At 37.9% G+C, this 12,135-nt stretch overlaps 5 non-coding genes and 33 pseudogenes across 5 annotated transcripts; all 38 read right to left on the bottom strand.

Annotated features, from left to right (window-relative positions):
- Positions 1-271: 271 nt before the first annotated feature.
- On the bottom strand, positions 272-374 carry LOC149600940 (5S ribosomal RNA; annotated as a pseudogene).
- A 137-nt stretch (positions 375-511) lies between these two features.
- Positions 512-614, bottom strand: LOC149600939 (5S ribosomal RNA; annotated as a pseudogene).
- A 135-nt stretch (positions 615-749) lies between these two features.
- LOC149600938 (5S ribosomal RNA) lies at positions 750-868 on the bottom strand (annotated as a pseudogene).
- Positions 869-1,230: 362 nt separating this feature from the next.
- Positions 1,231-1,333, bottom strand: LOC149600937 (5S ribosomal RNA; annotated as a pseudogene).
- A 136-nt stretch (positions 1,334-1,469) lies between these two features.
- Positions 1,470-1,588, bottom strand: LOC149600936 (5S ribosomal RNA; annotated as a pseudogene).
- Positions 1,589-1,950: 362 nt separating this feature from the next.
- LOC149600935 (5S ribosomal RNA) lies at positions 1,951-2,069 on the bottom strand (annotated as a pseudogene).
- A 122-nt stretch (positions 2,070-2,191) lies between these two features.
- Positions 2,192-2,294, bottom strand: LOC149600934 (5S ribosomal RNA; annotated as a pseudogene).
- Positions 2,295-2,431: 137 nt separating this feature from the next.
- Positions 2,432-2,550, bottom strand: LOC149600933 (5S ribosomal RNA; annotated as a pseudogene).
- A 135-nt stretch (positions 2,551-2,685) lies between these two features.
- LOC149600932 (5S ribosomal RNA) lies at positions 2,686-2,804 on the bottom strand (annotated as a pseudogene).
- Positions 2,805-3,390: 586 nt separating this feature from the next.
- On the bottom strand, positions 3,391-3,493 carry LOC149600931 (5S ribosomal RNA; annotated as a pseudogene).
- Positions 3,494-3,628: 135 nt separating this feature from the next.
- On the bottom strand, positions 3,629-3,747 carry LOC149600930 (5S ribosomal RNA; annotated as a pseudogene).
- Positions 3,748-4,109: 362 nt separating this feature from the next.
- LOC149600929 (5S ribosomal RNA) lies at positions 4,110-4,212 on the bottom strand (annotated as a pseudogene).
- Positions 4,213-4,348: 136 nt separating this feature from the next.
- On the bottom strand, positions 4,349-4,467 carry LOC149600928 (5S ribosomal RNA; annotated as a pseudogene).
- Positions 4,468-4,829: 362 nt separating this feature from the next.
- Positions 4,830-4,948, bottom strand: LOC149600927 (5S ribosomal RNA; annotated as a pseudogene).
- A 122-nt stretch (positions 4,949-5,070) lies between these two features.
- On the bottom strand, positions 5,071-5,173 carry LOC149600926 (5S ribosomal RNA; annotated as a pseudogene).
- A 137-nt stretch (positions 5,174-5,310) lies between these two features.
- On the bottom strand, positions 5,311-5,429 carry LOC149600925 (5S ribosomal RNA; annotated as a pseudogene).
- Positions 5,430-5,564: 135 nt separating this feature from the next.
- On the bottom strand, positions 5,565-5,683 carry LOC149600924 (5S ribosomal RNA; annotated as a pseudogene).
- Positions 5,684-6,269: 586 nt separating this feature from the next.
- On the bottom strand, positions 6,270-6,372 carry LOC149600923 (5S ribosomal RNA; annotated as a pseudogene).
- A 136-nt stretch (positions 6,373-6,508) lies between these two features.
- LOC149600922 (5S ribosomal RNA) lies at positions 6,509-6,626 on the bottom strand (annotated as a pseudogene).
- A 362-nt stretch (positions 6,627-6,988) lies between these two features.
- LOC149600921 (5S ribosomal RNA) lies at positions 6,989-7,091 on the bottom strand (annotated as a pseudogene).
- A 136-nt stretch (positions 7,092-7,227) lies between these two features.
- LOC149600920 (5S ribosomal RNA) lies at positions 7,228-7,346 on the bottom strand (annotated as a pseudogene).
- Positions 7,347-7,707: 361 nt separating this feature from the next.
- Positions 7,708-7,826, bottom strand: LOC149600919 (5S ribosomal RNA; annotated as a pseudogene).
- Positions 7,827-7,948: 122 nt separating this feature from the next.
- On the bottom strand, positions 7,949-8,051 carry LOC149600918 (5S ribosomal RNA; annotated as a pseudogene).
- Positions 8,052-8,188: 137 nt separating this feature from the next.
- LOC149600917 (5S ribosomal RNA) lies at positions 8,189-8,307 on the bottom strand (annotated as a pseudogene).
- Positions 8,308-8,443: 136 nt separating this feature from the next.
- Positions 8,444-8,562, bottom strand: LOC149600916 (5S ribosomal RNA). Its single transcript, XR_016377907.1, has one exon. It is a non-coding gene; the product is annotated as a 5S ribosomal RNA (ribosomal RNA).
- A 586-nt stretch (positions 8,563-9,148) lies between these two features.
- LOC149600915 (5S ribosomal RNA) lies at positions 9,149-9,251 on the bottom strand (annotated as a pseudogene).
- A 136-nt stretch (positions 9,252-9,387) lies between these two features.
- On the bottom strand, positions 9,388-9,506 carry LOC149600914 (5S ribosomal RNA; annotated as a pseudogene).
- A 121-nt stretch (positions 9,507-9,627) lies between these two features.
- On the bottom strand, positions 9,628-9,730 carry LOC149600913 (5S ribosomal RNA; annotated as a pseudogene).
- A 136-nt stretch (positions 9,731-9,866) lies between these two features.
- On the bottom strand, positions 9,867-9,985 carry LOC149600912 (5S ribosomal RNA). The gene has a single exon (XR_016378772.1). It is a non-coding gene; the product is annotated as a 5S ribosomal RNA (ribosomal RNA).
- A 122-nt stretch (positions 9,986-10,107) lies between these two features.
- Positions 10,108-10,226, bottom strand: LOC149600911 (5S ribosomal RNA). The gene has a single exon (XR_016377932.1). It is a non-coding gene; the product is annotated as a 5S ribosomal RNA (ribosomal RNA).
- Positions 10,227-10,348: 122 nt separating this feature from the next.
- Positions 10,349-10,451, bottom strand: LOC149600910 (5S ribosomal RNA; annotated as a pseudogene).
- A 136-nt stretch (positions 10,452-10,587) lies between these two features.
- On the bottom strand, positions 10,588-10,706 carry LOC149600909 (5S ribosomal RNA; annotated as a pseudogene).
- Positions 10,707-10,827: 121 nt separating this feature from the next.
- LOC149600908 (5S ribosomal RNA) lies at positions 10,828-10,930 on the bottom strand (annotated as a pseudogene).
- Positions 10,931-11,066: 136 nt separating this feature from the next.
- LOC149600907 (5S ribosomal RNA) lies at positions 11,067-11,185 on the bottom strand. The gene has a single exon (XR_016378770.1). It is a non-coding gene; the product is annotated as a 5S ribosomal RNA (ribosomal RNA).
- Positions 11,186-11,307: 122 nt separating this feature from the next.
- LOC149600906 (5S ribosomal RNA) lies at positions 11,308-11,426 on the bottom strand. The gene has a single exon (XR_016377931.1). It is a non-coding gene; the product is annotated as a 5S ribosomal RNA (ribosomal RNA).
- Positions 11,427-11,547: 121 nt separating this feature from the next.
- Positions 11,548-11,650, bottom strand: LOC149600905 (5S ribosomal RNA; annotated as a pseudogene).
- Positions 11,651-11,786: 136 nt separating this feature from the next.
- LOC149600904 (5S ribosomal RNA) lies at positions 11,787-11,905 on the bottom strand (annotated as a pseudogene).
- A 121-nt stretch (positions 11,906-12,026) lies between these two features.
- Positions 12,027-12,129, bottom strand: LOC149600903 (5S ribosomal RNA; annotated as a pseudogene).
- Between the last annotated feature and the right edge of the window lie 6 nt (positions 12,130-12,135).

Raw genomic sequence — 12,135 nt, 5'->3', positions numbered from 1 at the left:
TGGAATTTAAAAGAGGAAATAAAAGTAAAAAAGCCAACGGCACGCAGAGTTTCCAAGTACTGACTGCGCTTGACGCTGCTTATATTCGGTGATCGGACGAGAACCGGTGTTTTCAGCGTGATATGGCCGTTGCCGAGAGTGCTAGATAATAATTCGAATTTAAATTAAGTGAGACAAATTAATCTTCATCTTTTTAAAACAATAACAAAAAGAAAATAAGTTTGCTTTTTTCATATCTGGTGGAATTTAAAAGAGGAAATAAAACTGAAAAAGCCAACGGCACGCAGAGTTTCCAAGTACTGACTGCGCTCGACGCTGCTTAACTTCGGTGATCGGACGAGAACCGGTGTTTTCAGCGTGATATGGCCGTAGCCGAGAGTGCTAGTTAATAATTCGAATTTAAATTAAGTGAGACAAATTAACCTTCATCTTTTTAAAACAATAACAAAAAGAAAATATGTTTGCTTTTTTCATATCTGGTGGAATTTAAAAGAGGAAATAAAACTGAAAAAGCCAACGGCACGCAAAGTTTCCAAGTACTGACTGCGCTCGACGCTGCTTAACTTCGGTGATCGGACGAGAACCGGTGTTTTCAGCGAGATATGGCCGTAGCCGAGAGTGCTAGTTAATAATTCGAATTTAAATTAAGTGAGACAAATTAACCTTCATCTTTTTAAAACAATAACAAAAAGAAAATATGTTTGCTTTTTTCATATCTATTGGAATTTAAAAGAGGAAAAAAGTGAAAAAGCCAACGGCTCGCAGTGTTCCTAAGTGGTCTCCCTCCCAAGAACTGACTGCGCTCGACGCTGCTTAACTTCGGTGATCGGACGTGAACCGGTGTTTTCAGCGTGATATGGCCGTTGCCGAGAGTGCTATTTAATAATTTGAATTTAATTAACCTTCATCTTTATAAAACAATAACAAAAAGAAGATATGTTTGCTTTTTTCATATCTGGTGGAATTTAAAAGAGGAAATAAAAGTAAAAAAGCCAACGTCACGCAGAGTTTCCAAGTACTGACTGCGCTTGACGCTGCTTATATTCGGTGAACGGACGAGAACCGGTGTTTTCAGCGTGATATGGCCGTTGCCGAGAGTGCTAGATAATAATTCGAATTTATATTAAGTGAGACAAATTAATCTTCATCTTTTTAAAACAATAACAAAAAGAAAATAAGTTTGCTTTTTTCATATCTGGTGGAATTTAAAAGAGGAAATAAAACTGAAAAAGCCAACGGCACGCAGAGTTTCCAAGTACTGACTGCGCTCGACGCTGCTTAACTTCGGTGATCGGACGAGAACCGGTGTTTTCAGCGTGATATGGCCGTAGCCGAGAGTGCTAGTTAATAATTCGAATTTAAATTAAGTGAGACAAATTAACCTTCATCTTTTTAAAACAATAACAAAAAGAAAATATGTTTGCTTTTTTCATATCTATTGGAATTTAAAAGAGGAAAAAAAGTGAAAAAGCCAACGTCACGCAGTGTTCCTAAGTGGTCTCCCTCCCAAGAACTGACTGCGCTCGACGCTGCTTAACTTCGGTGATCGGACGTGAACCGGTGTTTTCAGCGTGATATGGCCGTTGCCGAGAGTGCTATTTAATAATTTGAATTTAATTAACCTTCATCTTTATAAAACAATAACAAAAAGAAGATATGTTTGCTTTTTTCATATCTGGTGGAATTTAAAATAGGAAACAAAAATGAAAAAACCAACAGCACGCAGAGTTTCCAAGTGCTGACTGCGTTCGACGCTGCTTAACTTCGGTGATCGGACGAGAACCGGTGTTTTCAGCGTGATATGGCCGTAGCCGAGAGTGCTAGTTAATAATTCGAATTTAAATTAAGTGAGACAAATTAACCTTCATCTTTTTAAAACAATAACAAAAAGAAAATATGTTTGCTTTTTTCATATCTATTGGAATTTAAAAGAGGAAAAAAAAGTGAAAAAGCCAACGGCACGCAGTGTTCCTAAGTGGTCTCCCTCCCAAGAACTGACTGCGCTTGACGCTGCTTAACTTCGGTGATCGGACGTGAACCGGTGTTTTCAGCGTGATATGGCCGTTGCCGAGAGTGCTATTTAATAATTTGAATTTAATTAACCTTCATCTTTATAAAACAATAACAAAAAGAAGATATGTTTGCTTTTTTCATATCTGGTGGAATTTAAAAGAGGAAATAAAAGTGAAAAAGCCAACGGCACGCAGAGTTTCCAAGTACTGACTGCGCTCGACGCTGCTTAACTTCGGTGATCGGACGAGAACCGGTGTTTTCAGCGTGATATGGCCGTTGCCGAGAGTGCTAGATAATAATTCGAATTTAAATTAAGTGAGACAAATTAACCTTCATCTTTTTAAAACAATAACAAATAGAAAATAAGTTTGCTTTTTTCATATCTATTGGAATTTAAAAGAGGAAAAAAAAGTGAAAAAACCAACGGCACGCAGTGTTCCTAAGTGGTCTCCCTCCCAAGTACTGACTGCGCTCGACGGTGCTTAACTTCGGTGATAGGACTAGAACCGGTGTTTTCAGCGTGATATGGCCGTTGCTGAGAGTGCTAGTTAATAATTCGAATTTAAATTAAGTGAGACAAATTAACCTTCATCTTTTTAAAACAATAACAAAAAGAAAATAAGTTTGCTTTTTTCATATCTATTGGAATTTAAAAGAGGAAAAAAGTGAAAAAGCCAACGGCACGCAGTGTTCCTAAGTGGTCTCCCTCCCATGTACTAACTGCGCTCGACGCTGCTTAACTTCGGTGATCGGACGAGAACCGGTGTATTCAGCGTGATATGGCCTTTGCCGAGAGTGCTATTTAATAATTTGAATTTAATTAACTTTCATCTTTACAAAACAATATAAAAAAGAAGATATGTTTGCTTTTTTCATATCTGGTGGAATTTAAAAGAGGAAATAAAAGTGAAAAAGCCAACGGCACGCAGAGTTTCCAAGTACTGACTGCGCTTGACGCTGCTTATATTCGGTGATCGGACGAGAACCGGTGTTTTCAGCGTGATATGGCCGTTGCCGAGAGTGCTAGATAATAATTCGAATTTAAATTAAGTGAGACAAATTAATCTTCATCTTTTTAAAACAATAACAAAAAGAAAATAAGTTTGCTTTTTTCATATCTGGTGGAATTTAAAAGAGGAAATAAAAGTGAAAAAGCCAACGGCACGCAGAGTTTCCAAGTACTGACTGCGCTCGACGCTGCTTAACTTCGGTGATCGGACGTGAACCGGTGTTTTCAGCTCTATATGGCCGTTGCCGAGAGTGCTATTTAATAATTTGAATTTAATTAACCTTCATCTTTATAAAACAATAAAAAAAGAAGATATGTTTGCTTTTTTCATATCTGGTGGAATTTAAAAGAGGAAACAAAAGTGAAAAAGCCAACAGCACGCAGAGTTTCCAAGTACTGACTGCGTTCGACGCTGCTTAACTTCGGTGATCGGACGAGAACCGGTGTTTTCAGCGTGATATGGCCGTAGCCGAGAGTGCTAGTTAATAATTCGAATTTAAATTAAGTGAGACAAATTAACCTTCATCTTTTTAAAACAATAACAAAAAGAAAATATGTTTGCTTTTTTCATATCTATTGGAATTTAAAAGAGGAAAAAAGTGAAAAAGCCAACGGCTCGCAGTGTTCCTAAGTGGTCTCCCTCCCAAGAACTGACTGCGCTCGACGCTGCTTAACTTCGGTGATCGGACGTGAACCGGTGTTTTCAGCGTGATATGGCCGTTGCCGAGAGTGCTATTTAATAATTTGAATTTAATTAACCTTCATCTTTATAAAACAATAACAAAAAGAAGATATGTTTGCTTTTTTCATATCTGGTGGAATTTAAAAGAGGAAATAAAAGTAAAAAAGCCAACGTCACGCAGAGTTTCCAAGTACTGACTGCGCTTGACGCTGCTTATATTCGGTGAACGGACGAGAACCGGTGTTTTCAGCGTGATATGGCCGTTGCCGAGAGTGCTAGATAATAATTCGAATTTATATTAAGTGAGACAAATTAATCTTCATCTTTTTAAAACAATAACAAAAAGAAAATAAGTTTGCTTTTTTCATATCTGGTGGAATTTAAAAGAGGAAATAAAACTGAAAAAGCCAACGGCACGCAGAGTTTCCAAGTACTGACTGCGCTCGACGCTGCTTAACTTCGGTGATCGGACGAGAACCGGTGTTTTCAGCGTGATATGGCCGTAGCCGAGAGTGCTAGTTAATAATTCGAATTTAAATTAAGTGAGACAAATTAACCTTCATCTTTTTAAAACAATAACAAAAAGAAAATATGTTTGCTTTTTTCATATCTATTGGAATTTAAAAGAGGAAAAAAAGTGAAAAAGCCAACGTCACGCAGTGTTCCTAAGTGGTCTCCCTCCCAAGAACTGACTGCGCTCGACGCTGCTTAACTTCGGTGATCGGACGTGAACCGGTGTTTTCAGCGTGATATGGCCGTTGCCGAGAGTGCTATTTAATAATTTGAATTTAATTAACCTTCATCTTTATAAAACAATAACAAAAAGAAGATATGTTTGCTTTTTTCATATCTGGTGGAATTTAAAATAGGAAACAAAAATGAAAAAACCAACAGCACGCAGAGTTTCCAAGTGCTGACTGCGTTCGACGCTGCTTAACTTCGGTGATCGGACGAGAACCGGTGTTTTCAGCGTGATATGGCCGTAGCCGAGAGTGCTAGTTAATAATTCGAATTTAAATTAAGTGAGACAAATTAACCTTCATCTTTTTAAAACAATAACAAAAAGAAAATATGTTTGCTTTTTTCATATCTATTGGAATTTAAAAGAGGAAAAAAAAGTGAAAAAGCCAACGGCACGCAGTGTTCCTAAGTGGTCTCCCTCCCAAGAACTGACTGCGCTTGACGCTGCTTAACTTCGGTGATCGGACGTGAACCGGTGTTTTCAGCGTGATATGGCCGTTGCCGAGAGTGCTATTTAATAATTTGAATTTAATTAACCTTCATCTTTATAAAACAATAGCAAAAAGAAGATATGTTTGCTTTTTTCATATCTGGTGGAATTTAAAAGAGGAAATAAAAGTGAAAAAGCCAACGGCACGCAGAGTTTCCAAGTACTGACTGCGCTCGACGCTGCTTAACTTCGGTGATCGGACGAGAACCGGTGTTTTCAGCGTGATATGGCCGTTGCCGAGAGTGCTAGATAATAATTCGAATTTAAATTAAGTGAGACAAATTAACCTTCATCTTTTTAAAACAATAACAAATAGAAAATAAGTTTGCTTTTTTCATATCTATTGGAATTTAAAAGAGGAAAAAAAAGTGAAAAAACCAACGGCACGCAGTGTTCCTAAGTGGTCTCCCTCCCAAGTACTGACTGCGCTCGACGGTGCTTAACTTCGGTGATAGGACTAGAACCGGTGTTTTCAGCGTGATATGGCCGTTGCTGAGAGTGCTAGTTAATAATTCGAATTTAAATTAAGTGAGACAAATTAACCTTCATCTTTTTAAAACAATAACAAAAAGAAAATAAGTTTGCTTTTTTCATATCTATTGGAATTTAAAAGAGGAAAAAAGTGAAAAAGCCAACGGCACGAAGTGTTCCTAAGTGGTCTCCCTCCCATGTACTAACTGCGCTCGACGCTGCTTAACTTCGGTGATCGGACGAGAACCGGTGTATTCAGCGTGATATGGCCTTTGCCGAGAGTGCTATTTAATAATTTGAATTTAATTAACTTTCATCTTTACAAAACAATATAAAAAAGAAGATATGTTTGCTTTTTTCATATCTGGTGGAATTTAAAAGAGGAAATAAAAGTGAAAAAGCCAACGGCACGCAGAGTTTCCAAGTACTGACTGCGCTTGACGCTGCTTATATTCGGTGATCGGACGAGAACCGGTGTTTTCAGCGTGATATGGCCGTTGCCGAGAGTGCTAGATAATAATTCGAATTTAAATTAAGTGAGACAAATTAATCTTCATCTTTTTAAAACAATAACAAAAAGAAAATAAGTTTGCTTTTTTCATATCTGGTGGAATTTAAAAGAGGAAATAAAAGTGAAAAAGCCAACGGCACGCAGAGTTTCCAAGTACTGACTGCGCTCGACGCTGCTTAACTTCGGTGATCGGACGTGAACCGGTGTTTTCAGCTCTATATGGCCGTTGCCGAGAGTGCTATTTAATAATTTGAATTTAATTAACCTTCATCTTTATAAAACAATAAAAAAAGAAGATATGTTTGCTTTTTTCATATCTGGTGGAATTTAAAAGAGGAAACAAAAGTGAAAAAGCCAACGGCACGCAGAGTTTCCAAGTACTGACTGCGTTCGACGCTGCTTAACTTCGGTGATCGGACGAGAACCGGTGTTTTCAGCGTGATATGGCCGTAGCCGAGAGTGCTAGTTAATAATTCGAATTTAAATTAAGTGAGACAAATTAACCTTCATCTTTTTAAAACAATAACAAAAAGAAAATATGTTTGCTTTTTTCATATCTATTGGAATTTAAAAGAGGAAAAAAAGTGAAAAAGCCAACGGCTCGCAGTGTTCCTAAGTGGTCTCCCTCCCAAGAACTGACTGCGCTCGACGCTTTTAACTTCGGTGATCGGACGTGAACCGGTGTTTTCAGCGTGATATGGCCGTTGCCGAGAGTGCTATTTAATAATTTGAATTTAATTAACCTTCATCTTTATAAAACAATAACAAAAAGAAGATATGTTTGCTTTTTTCATATCTGGTGGAATTTAAAAGAGGAAATAAAAGTAAAAAAGCCAACGTCACGCAGAGTTTCCAAGTACTGACTGCGCTTGACGCTGCTTATATTCGGTGATCGGACGAGAACCGGTGTTTTCAGCGTGATATGGCCGTTGCCGAGAGTGCTAGATAATAATTCGAATTTATATTAAGTGAGACAAATTAATCTTCATCTTTTTAAAACAATAACAAAAAGAAAATAAGTTTGCTTTTTTCATATCTGGTGGAATTTAAAAGAGGAAATAAAACTGAAAAAGCCAACGGCACGCAGAGTTTCCAAGTACTGACTGCGCTCGACGCTGCTTAACTTCGGTGATCGGACGAGAACCGGTGTTTTCAGCGTGATATGGCCGTAGCCGAGAGTGCTAGTTAATAATTCGAATTTAAATTAAGTGAGACAAATTAACCTTCATCTTTTTAAAACAATAACAAAAAGAAAATATGTTTGCTTTTTTCATATCTATTGGAATTTAAAAGAGGAAAAAAAGTGAAAAAGCCAACGTCACGCAGTGTTCCTAAGTGGTCTCCCTCCCAAGAACTGACTGCGCTCGACGCTGCTTAACTTCGGTGATCGGACGTGAACCGGTATTTTCAGCGTGATATGGCCGTTGCCGAGAGTGCTATTTAATAATTTGAATTTAATTAACCTTCATCTCTATAAAACAATAACAAAAAGAAGATATGTTTGCTTTTTTCATATCTGGTGGAATTTAAAATAGGAAACAAAAATGAAAAAACCAACAGCACGCAGAGTTTCCAAGTACTGACTGCGTTCGACGCTGCTTAACTTCGGTGATCGGACGAGAACCGGTGTTTTCAGCGTGATATGGCCGTAGCCGAGAGTGCTAGTTAATAATTCGAATTTAAATTAAGTGAGACAAATTAACCATCATCTTTTTAAAACAATAACAAAAAGAAAATATGTTTGCTTTTTTCATATCTATTGGAATTTAAAAGAGGAAAAAAAGTGAAAAAGCCAACGGCACGCAGTGTTCCTAAGTGGTCTCCCTCCCAAGAACTGACTGCGCTTGACGCTGCTTAACTTCGGTGATCGGACGTGAACCGGTGTTTTCAGCGTGATATGGCCGTTGCCGAGAGTGCTATTTAATAATTTGAATTTAATTAACCTTCATCTTTATAAAACAATAACAAAAAGAAGATATGTTTGCTTTTTTCATATCTGGTGGAATTTAAAAGAGGAAATAAAAGTGAAAAAGCCAACGGCACGCAGAGTTTCCAAGTACTGACTGCGCTCGACGCTGCTTAACTTCGGTGATCGGACGAGAACCGGTGTTTTCAGCGTGATATGGCCGTTGCCGAGAGTGCTAGATAATAATTCGAATTTAAATTAAGTGAGACAAATTAACCTTCATCTTTTTAAAACAATAACAAATAGAAAATAAGTTTGCTTTTTTCATATCTATTGGAATTTAAAAGAGGAAAAAAAAGTGAAAAAACCAACGGCACGCAGTGTTCCTAAGTGGTCTCCCTCCCAAGTACTGACTGCGCTCGACGGTGCTTAACTTCGGTGATAGGACTAGAACCGGTGTTTTCAGCGTGATATGGCCGTTGCTGAGAGTGCTAGTTAATAATTCGAATTTAAATTAAGTGAGACAAATTAACCTTCATCTTTTTAAAACAATAACAAAAAGAAAATAAGATTGCTTTTTTCATATCTATTGGAATTTAAAAGAGGAAAAAAAGTGAAAAAGCCAACGGCACGCAGTGTTCCTACGTGGTCTCCCTCCCATGTACTAACTGCGCTCGACGCTGCTTAACTTCGGTGATCGGACGAGAACCGGTGTATTCAGCGTGATATGGCCGTTGCCGAGAGTGCTATTTAATAATTTGAATTTAATTAACTTTCATCTTTACAAAACAATATAAAAAAGAAGATATGTTTGCTTTTTTCATATCTGGTGGAATTTAAAAGAGGAAATAAAAGTGAAAAAGCCAACGGCACGCAGAGTTTCCAAGTACTGACTGCGCTTGACGCTGCTTATATTCGGTGATCGGACGAGAACCGGTGTTTTCAGCGTGATATGGCCGTTGCCGAGAGTGCTAGATAATAATTCGAATTTAAATTAAGTGAGACAAATTAATCTTCATCTTTTTAAAACAATAACAAAAAGAAAATAAGTTTGCTTTTTTCATATCTGGTGGAATTTAAAAGAGGAAATAAAAGTGAAAAAGCCAACGGCACGCAGAGTTTCCAAGTACTGACTGCGCTCGACGCTGCTTAACTTCGGTGATCGGACGTGAACCGGTGTTTTCAGCTCTATATGGCCGTTGCCGAGAGTGCTATTTAATAATTTGAATTTAATTAACCTTCATCTTTATAAAACAATAAAAAAAGAAGATATGTTTGCTTTTTTCATATATGGTGGAATTTAAAAGAGGAAACAAAAGTGAAAAAGCCAACGGCACGCAGAGTTTCCAAGTACTGACTGCGTTCGACGCTGCTTAACTTCGGTGATCGGACGAGAACCGGTGTTTTCAGCGTGATATGGCCGTAGCCGAGAGTGCTAGTTAATAATTCGAATTTAAATTAAGTGAGACAAATTAACCTTCATCTTTTTAAAACAATAACAAAAAGAAAATATGTTTGCTTTTTTCATATCTATTGGAATTTAAAAGAGGAAAAAAAGTGAAAAAGCCAACGGCTCGCAGTGTTCCTAAGTGGTCTCCCTCCCAAGAACTGACTGCGCTCGACGCTGCTTAACTTCGGTGATCGGACGTGAACCGGTGTTTTCAGCTCTATATGGCCGTTGCCGAGAGTGCTATTTAATAATTTGAATTTAATTAACCTTCATCTTTATAAAACAATAAAAAAAGAAGATATGTTTGCTTTTTTCATATCTGGTGGAATTTAAAAGAGGAAACAAAAGTGAAAAAGCCAACGGCACGCAGAGTTTCCAAGTACTGACTGCGTTCGACGCTGCTTAACTTCGGTGATCGGACGAGAACCGGTGTTTTCAGCGTGATATGGCCGTAGCCGAGAGTGCTAGTTAATAATTCGAATTTAAATTAAGTGAGACAAATTAACCTTCATCTTTTTAAAACAATAACAAAAAGAAAATATGTTTGCTTTTTTCATATCTATTGGAATTTAAAAGAGGAAAAAAAGTGAAAAAGCCAACGGCACGCAGTGTTCCTAAGTGGTCTCCCTCCCAAGAACTGACTGCGCTCGACGCTGCTTAACTTCGGTGATCGGACGTGAACCGGTGTTTTCAGCGTGATATGGCCGTTGCCGAGAGTGCTATTTAATAATTTGAATTTAATTAACCTTCATCTTTATAAAACAATAACAAAAAGAAGATATGTTTGCTTTTTTCATATCTGGTGGAATTTAAAAGAGGAAACAAAAGTGAAAAAGCCAACGGCACGCAGTGTTCCTAAGTGGTCTCCCTCCCATGTACTAACTGCGCTCGACGCTGCTTAACTTCGGTGATCGGACGAGAACCGGTGTATTCAGCGTGATATGGCCGTTGCCGAGAGTGCTATTTAATAATTTGAATTTAATTAACTTTCATCTTTACAAAACAATATAAAAAAGAAGATATGTTTGCTTTTTTCATATATGGTGGAATTTAAAAGAGGAAACAAAAGTGAAAAAGCCAACGGCACGCAGAGTTTCCAAGTACTGACTGCGTTCGACGCTGCTTAACTTCGGTGATCGGACGAGAACCGGTGTTTTCAGCGTGATATGGCCGTAGCCGAGAGTGCTAGTTAATAATTCGAATTTAAATTAAGTGAGACAAATTAACCTTCATCTTTTTAAAACAATAACAAAAAGAAAATATGTTTGCTTTTTTCATATCTATTGGAATTTAAAAGAGGAAAAAAAGTGAAAAAGCCAACGGCTCGCAGTGTTCCTAAGTGGTCTCCCTCCCAAGAACTGACTGCGCTCGACGCTGCTTAACTTCGGTGATCGGACGTGAACCGGTGTTTTCAGCTCTATATGGCCGTTGCCGAGAGTGCTATTTAATAATTTGAATTTAATTAACCTTCATCTTTATAAAACAATAAAAAAAGAAGATATGTTTGCTTTTTTCATATCTGGTGGAATTTAAAAGAGGAAACAAAAGTGAAAAAGCCAACGGCACGCAGAGTTTCCAAGTACTGACTGCGTTCGACGCTGCTTAACTTCGGTGATCGGACGAGAACCGGTGTTTTCAGCGTGATATGGCCGTAGCCGAGAGTGCTAGTTAATAATTCGAATTTAAATTAAGTGAGACAAATTAACCTTCATCTTTTTAAAACAATAACAAAAAGAAAATATGTTTGCTTTTTTCATATCTATTGGAATTTAAAAGAGGAAAAAAAGTGAAAAAGCCAACGGCACGCAGTGTTCCTAAGTGGTCTCCCTCCCAAGAACTGACTGCGCTCGACGCTGCTTAACTTCGGTGATCGGACGTGAACCGGTGTTTTCAGCGTGATATGGCCGTTGCCGAGAGTGCTATTTAATAATTTGAATTTAATTAACCTTCATCTTTATAAAACAATAACAAAAAGAAGATATGTTTGCTTTTTTCATATCTGGTGGAATTTAAAAGAGGAAACAAAAGTGAAAAAGCCAACGGCACGCAGTGTTCCTAAGTGGTCTCCCTCCCATGTACTAACTGCGCTCGACGCTGCTTAACTTCGGTGATCGGACGAGAACCGGTGTATTCAGCGTGATATGGCCGTTGCCGAGAGTGCTATTTAATAATTTGAATTTAATTAACTTTCATCTTTATAAAACAATAAAAAAAGAAGATATGTTTGCTTTTTTCATATCTGGTGGAATTTAAAAGAGGAAACAAAAGTGAAAAAGCCAACGGCACGCAGAGTTTCCAAGTACTGACTGCGTTCGACGCTGCTTAACTTCGGTGATCGGACGAGAACCGGTGTTTTCAGCGTGATATGGCCGTAGCCGAGAGTGCTAGTTAATAATTCGAATTTAAATTAAGTGAGACAAATTAACCTTCATCTTTTTAAAACAATAACAAAAAGAAAATATGTTTGCTTTTTTCATATCTATTGGAATTTAAAAGAGGAAAAAAAGTGAAAAAGCCAACGGCTCGCAGTGTTCCTAAGTGGTCTCCCTCCCAAGAACTGACTGCGCTCGACGCTGCTTAACTTCGGTGATCGGACGTGAACCGGTGTTTTCAGCTCTATATGGCCGTTGCCGAGAGTGCTATTTAATAATTTGAATTTAATTAACCTTCATCTTTATAAAACAATAAAAAAAGAAGATATGTTTGCTTTTTTCATATCTGGTGGAATTTAAAAGAGGAAACAAAAGTGAAAAAGCCAACGGCACGCAGAGTTTCCAAGTACTGACTGCGTTCGACGCTGCTTAACTTCGGTGATCGGACGAGAACCGGTGTTTTCAGCGTGATATGGCCGTAGCCGAGAGT

Source organism: Phalangium opilio, unplaced genomic scaffold (genome assembly GCF_054372755.1).
Source record: "Phalangium opilio isolate 3A_F unplaced genomic scaffold, DU_Popi_V2 ptg000360l_1, whole genome shotgun sequence".
Taxonomy (NCBI): Eukaryota; Metazoa; Arthropoda; class Arachnida; order Opiliones; family Phalangiidae; genus Phalangium; species Phalangium opilio.
Note: the sequence above shows the minus strand (reverse complement) of the source record. Positions and strands in the feature narration are given on the sequence as shown.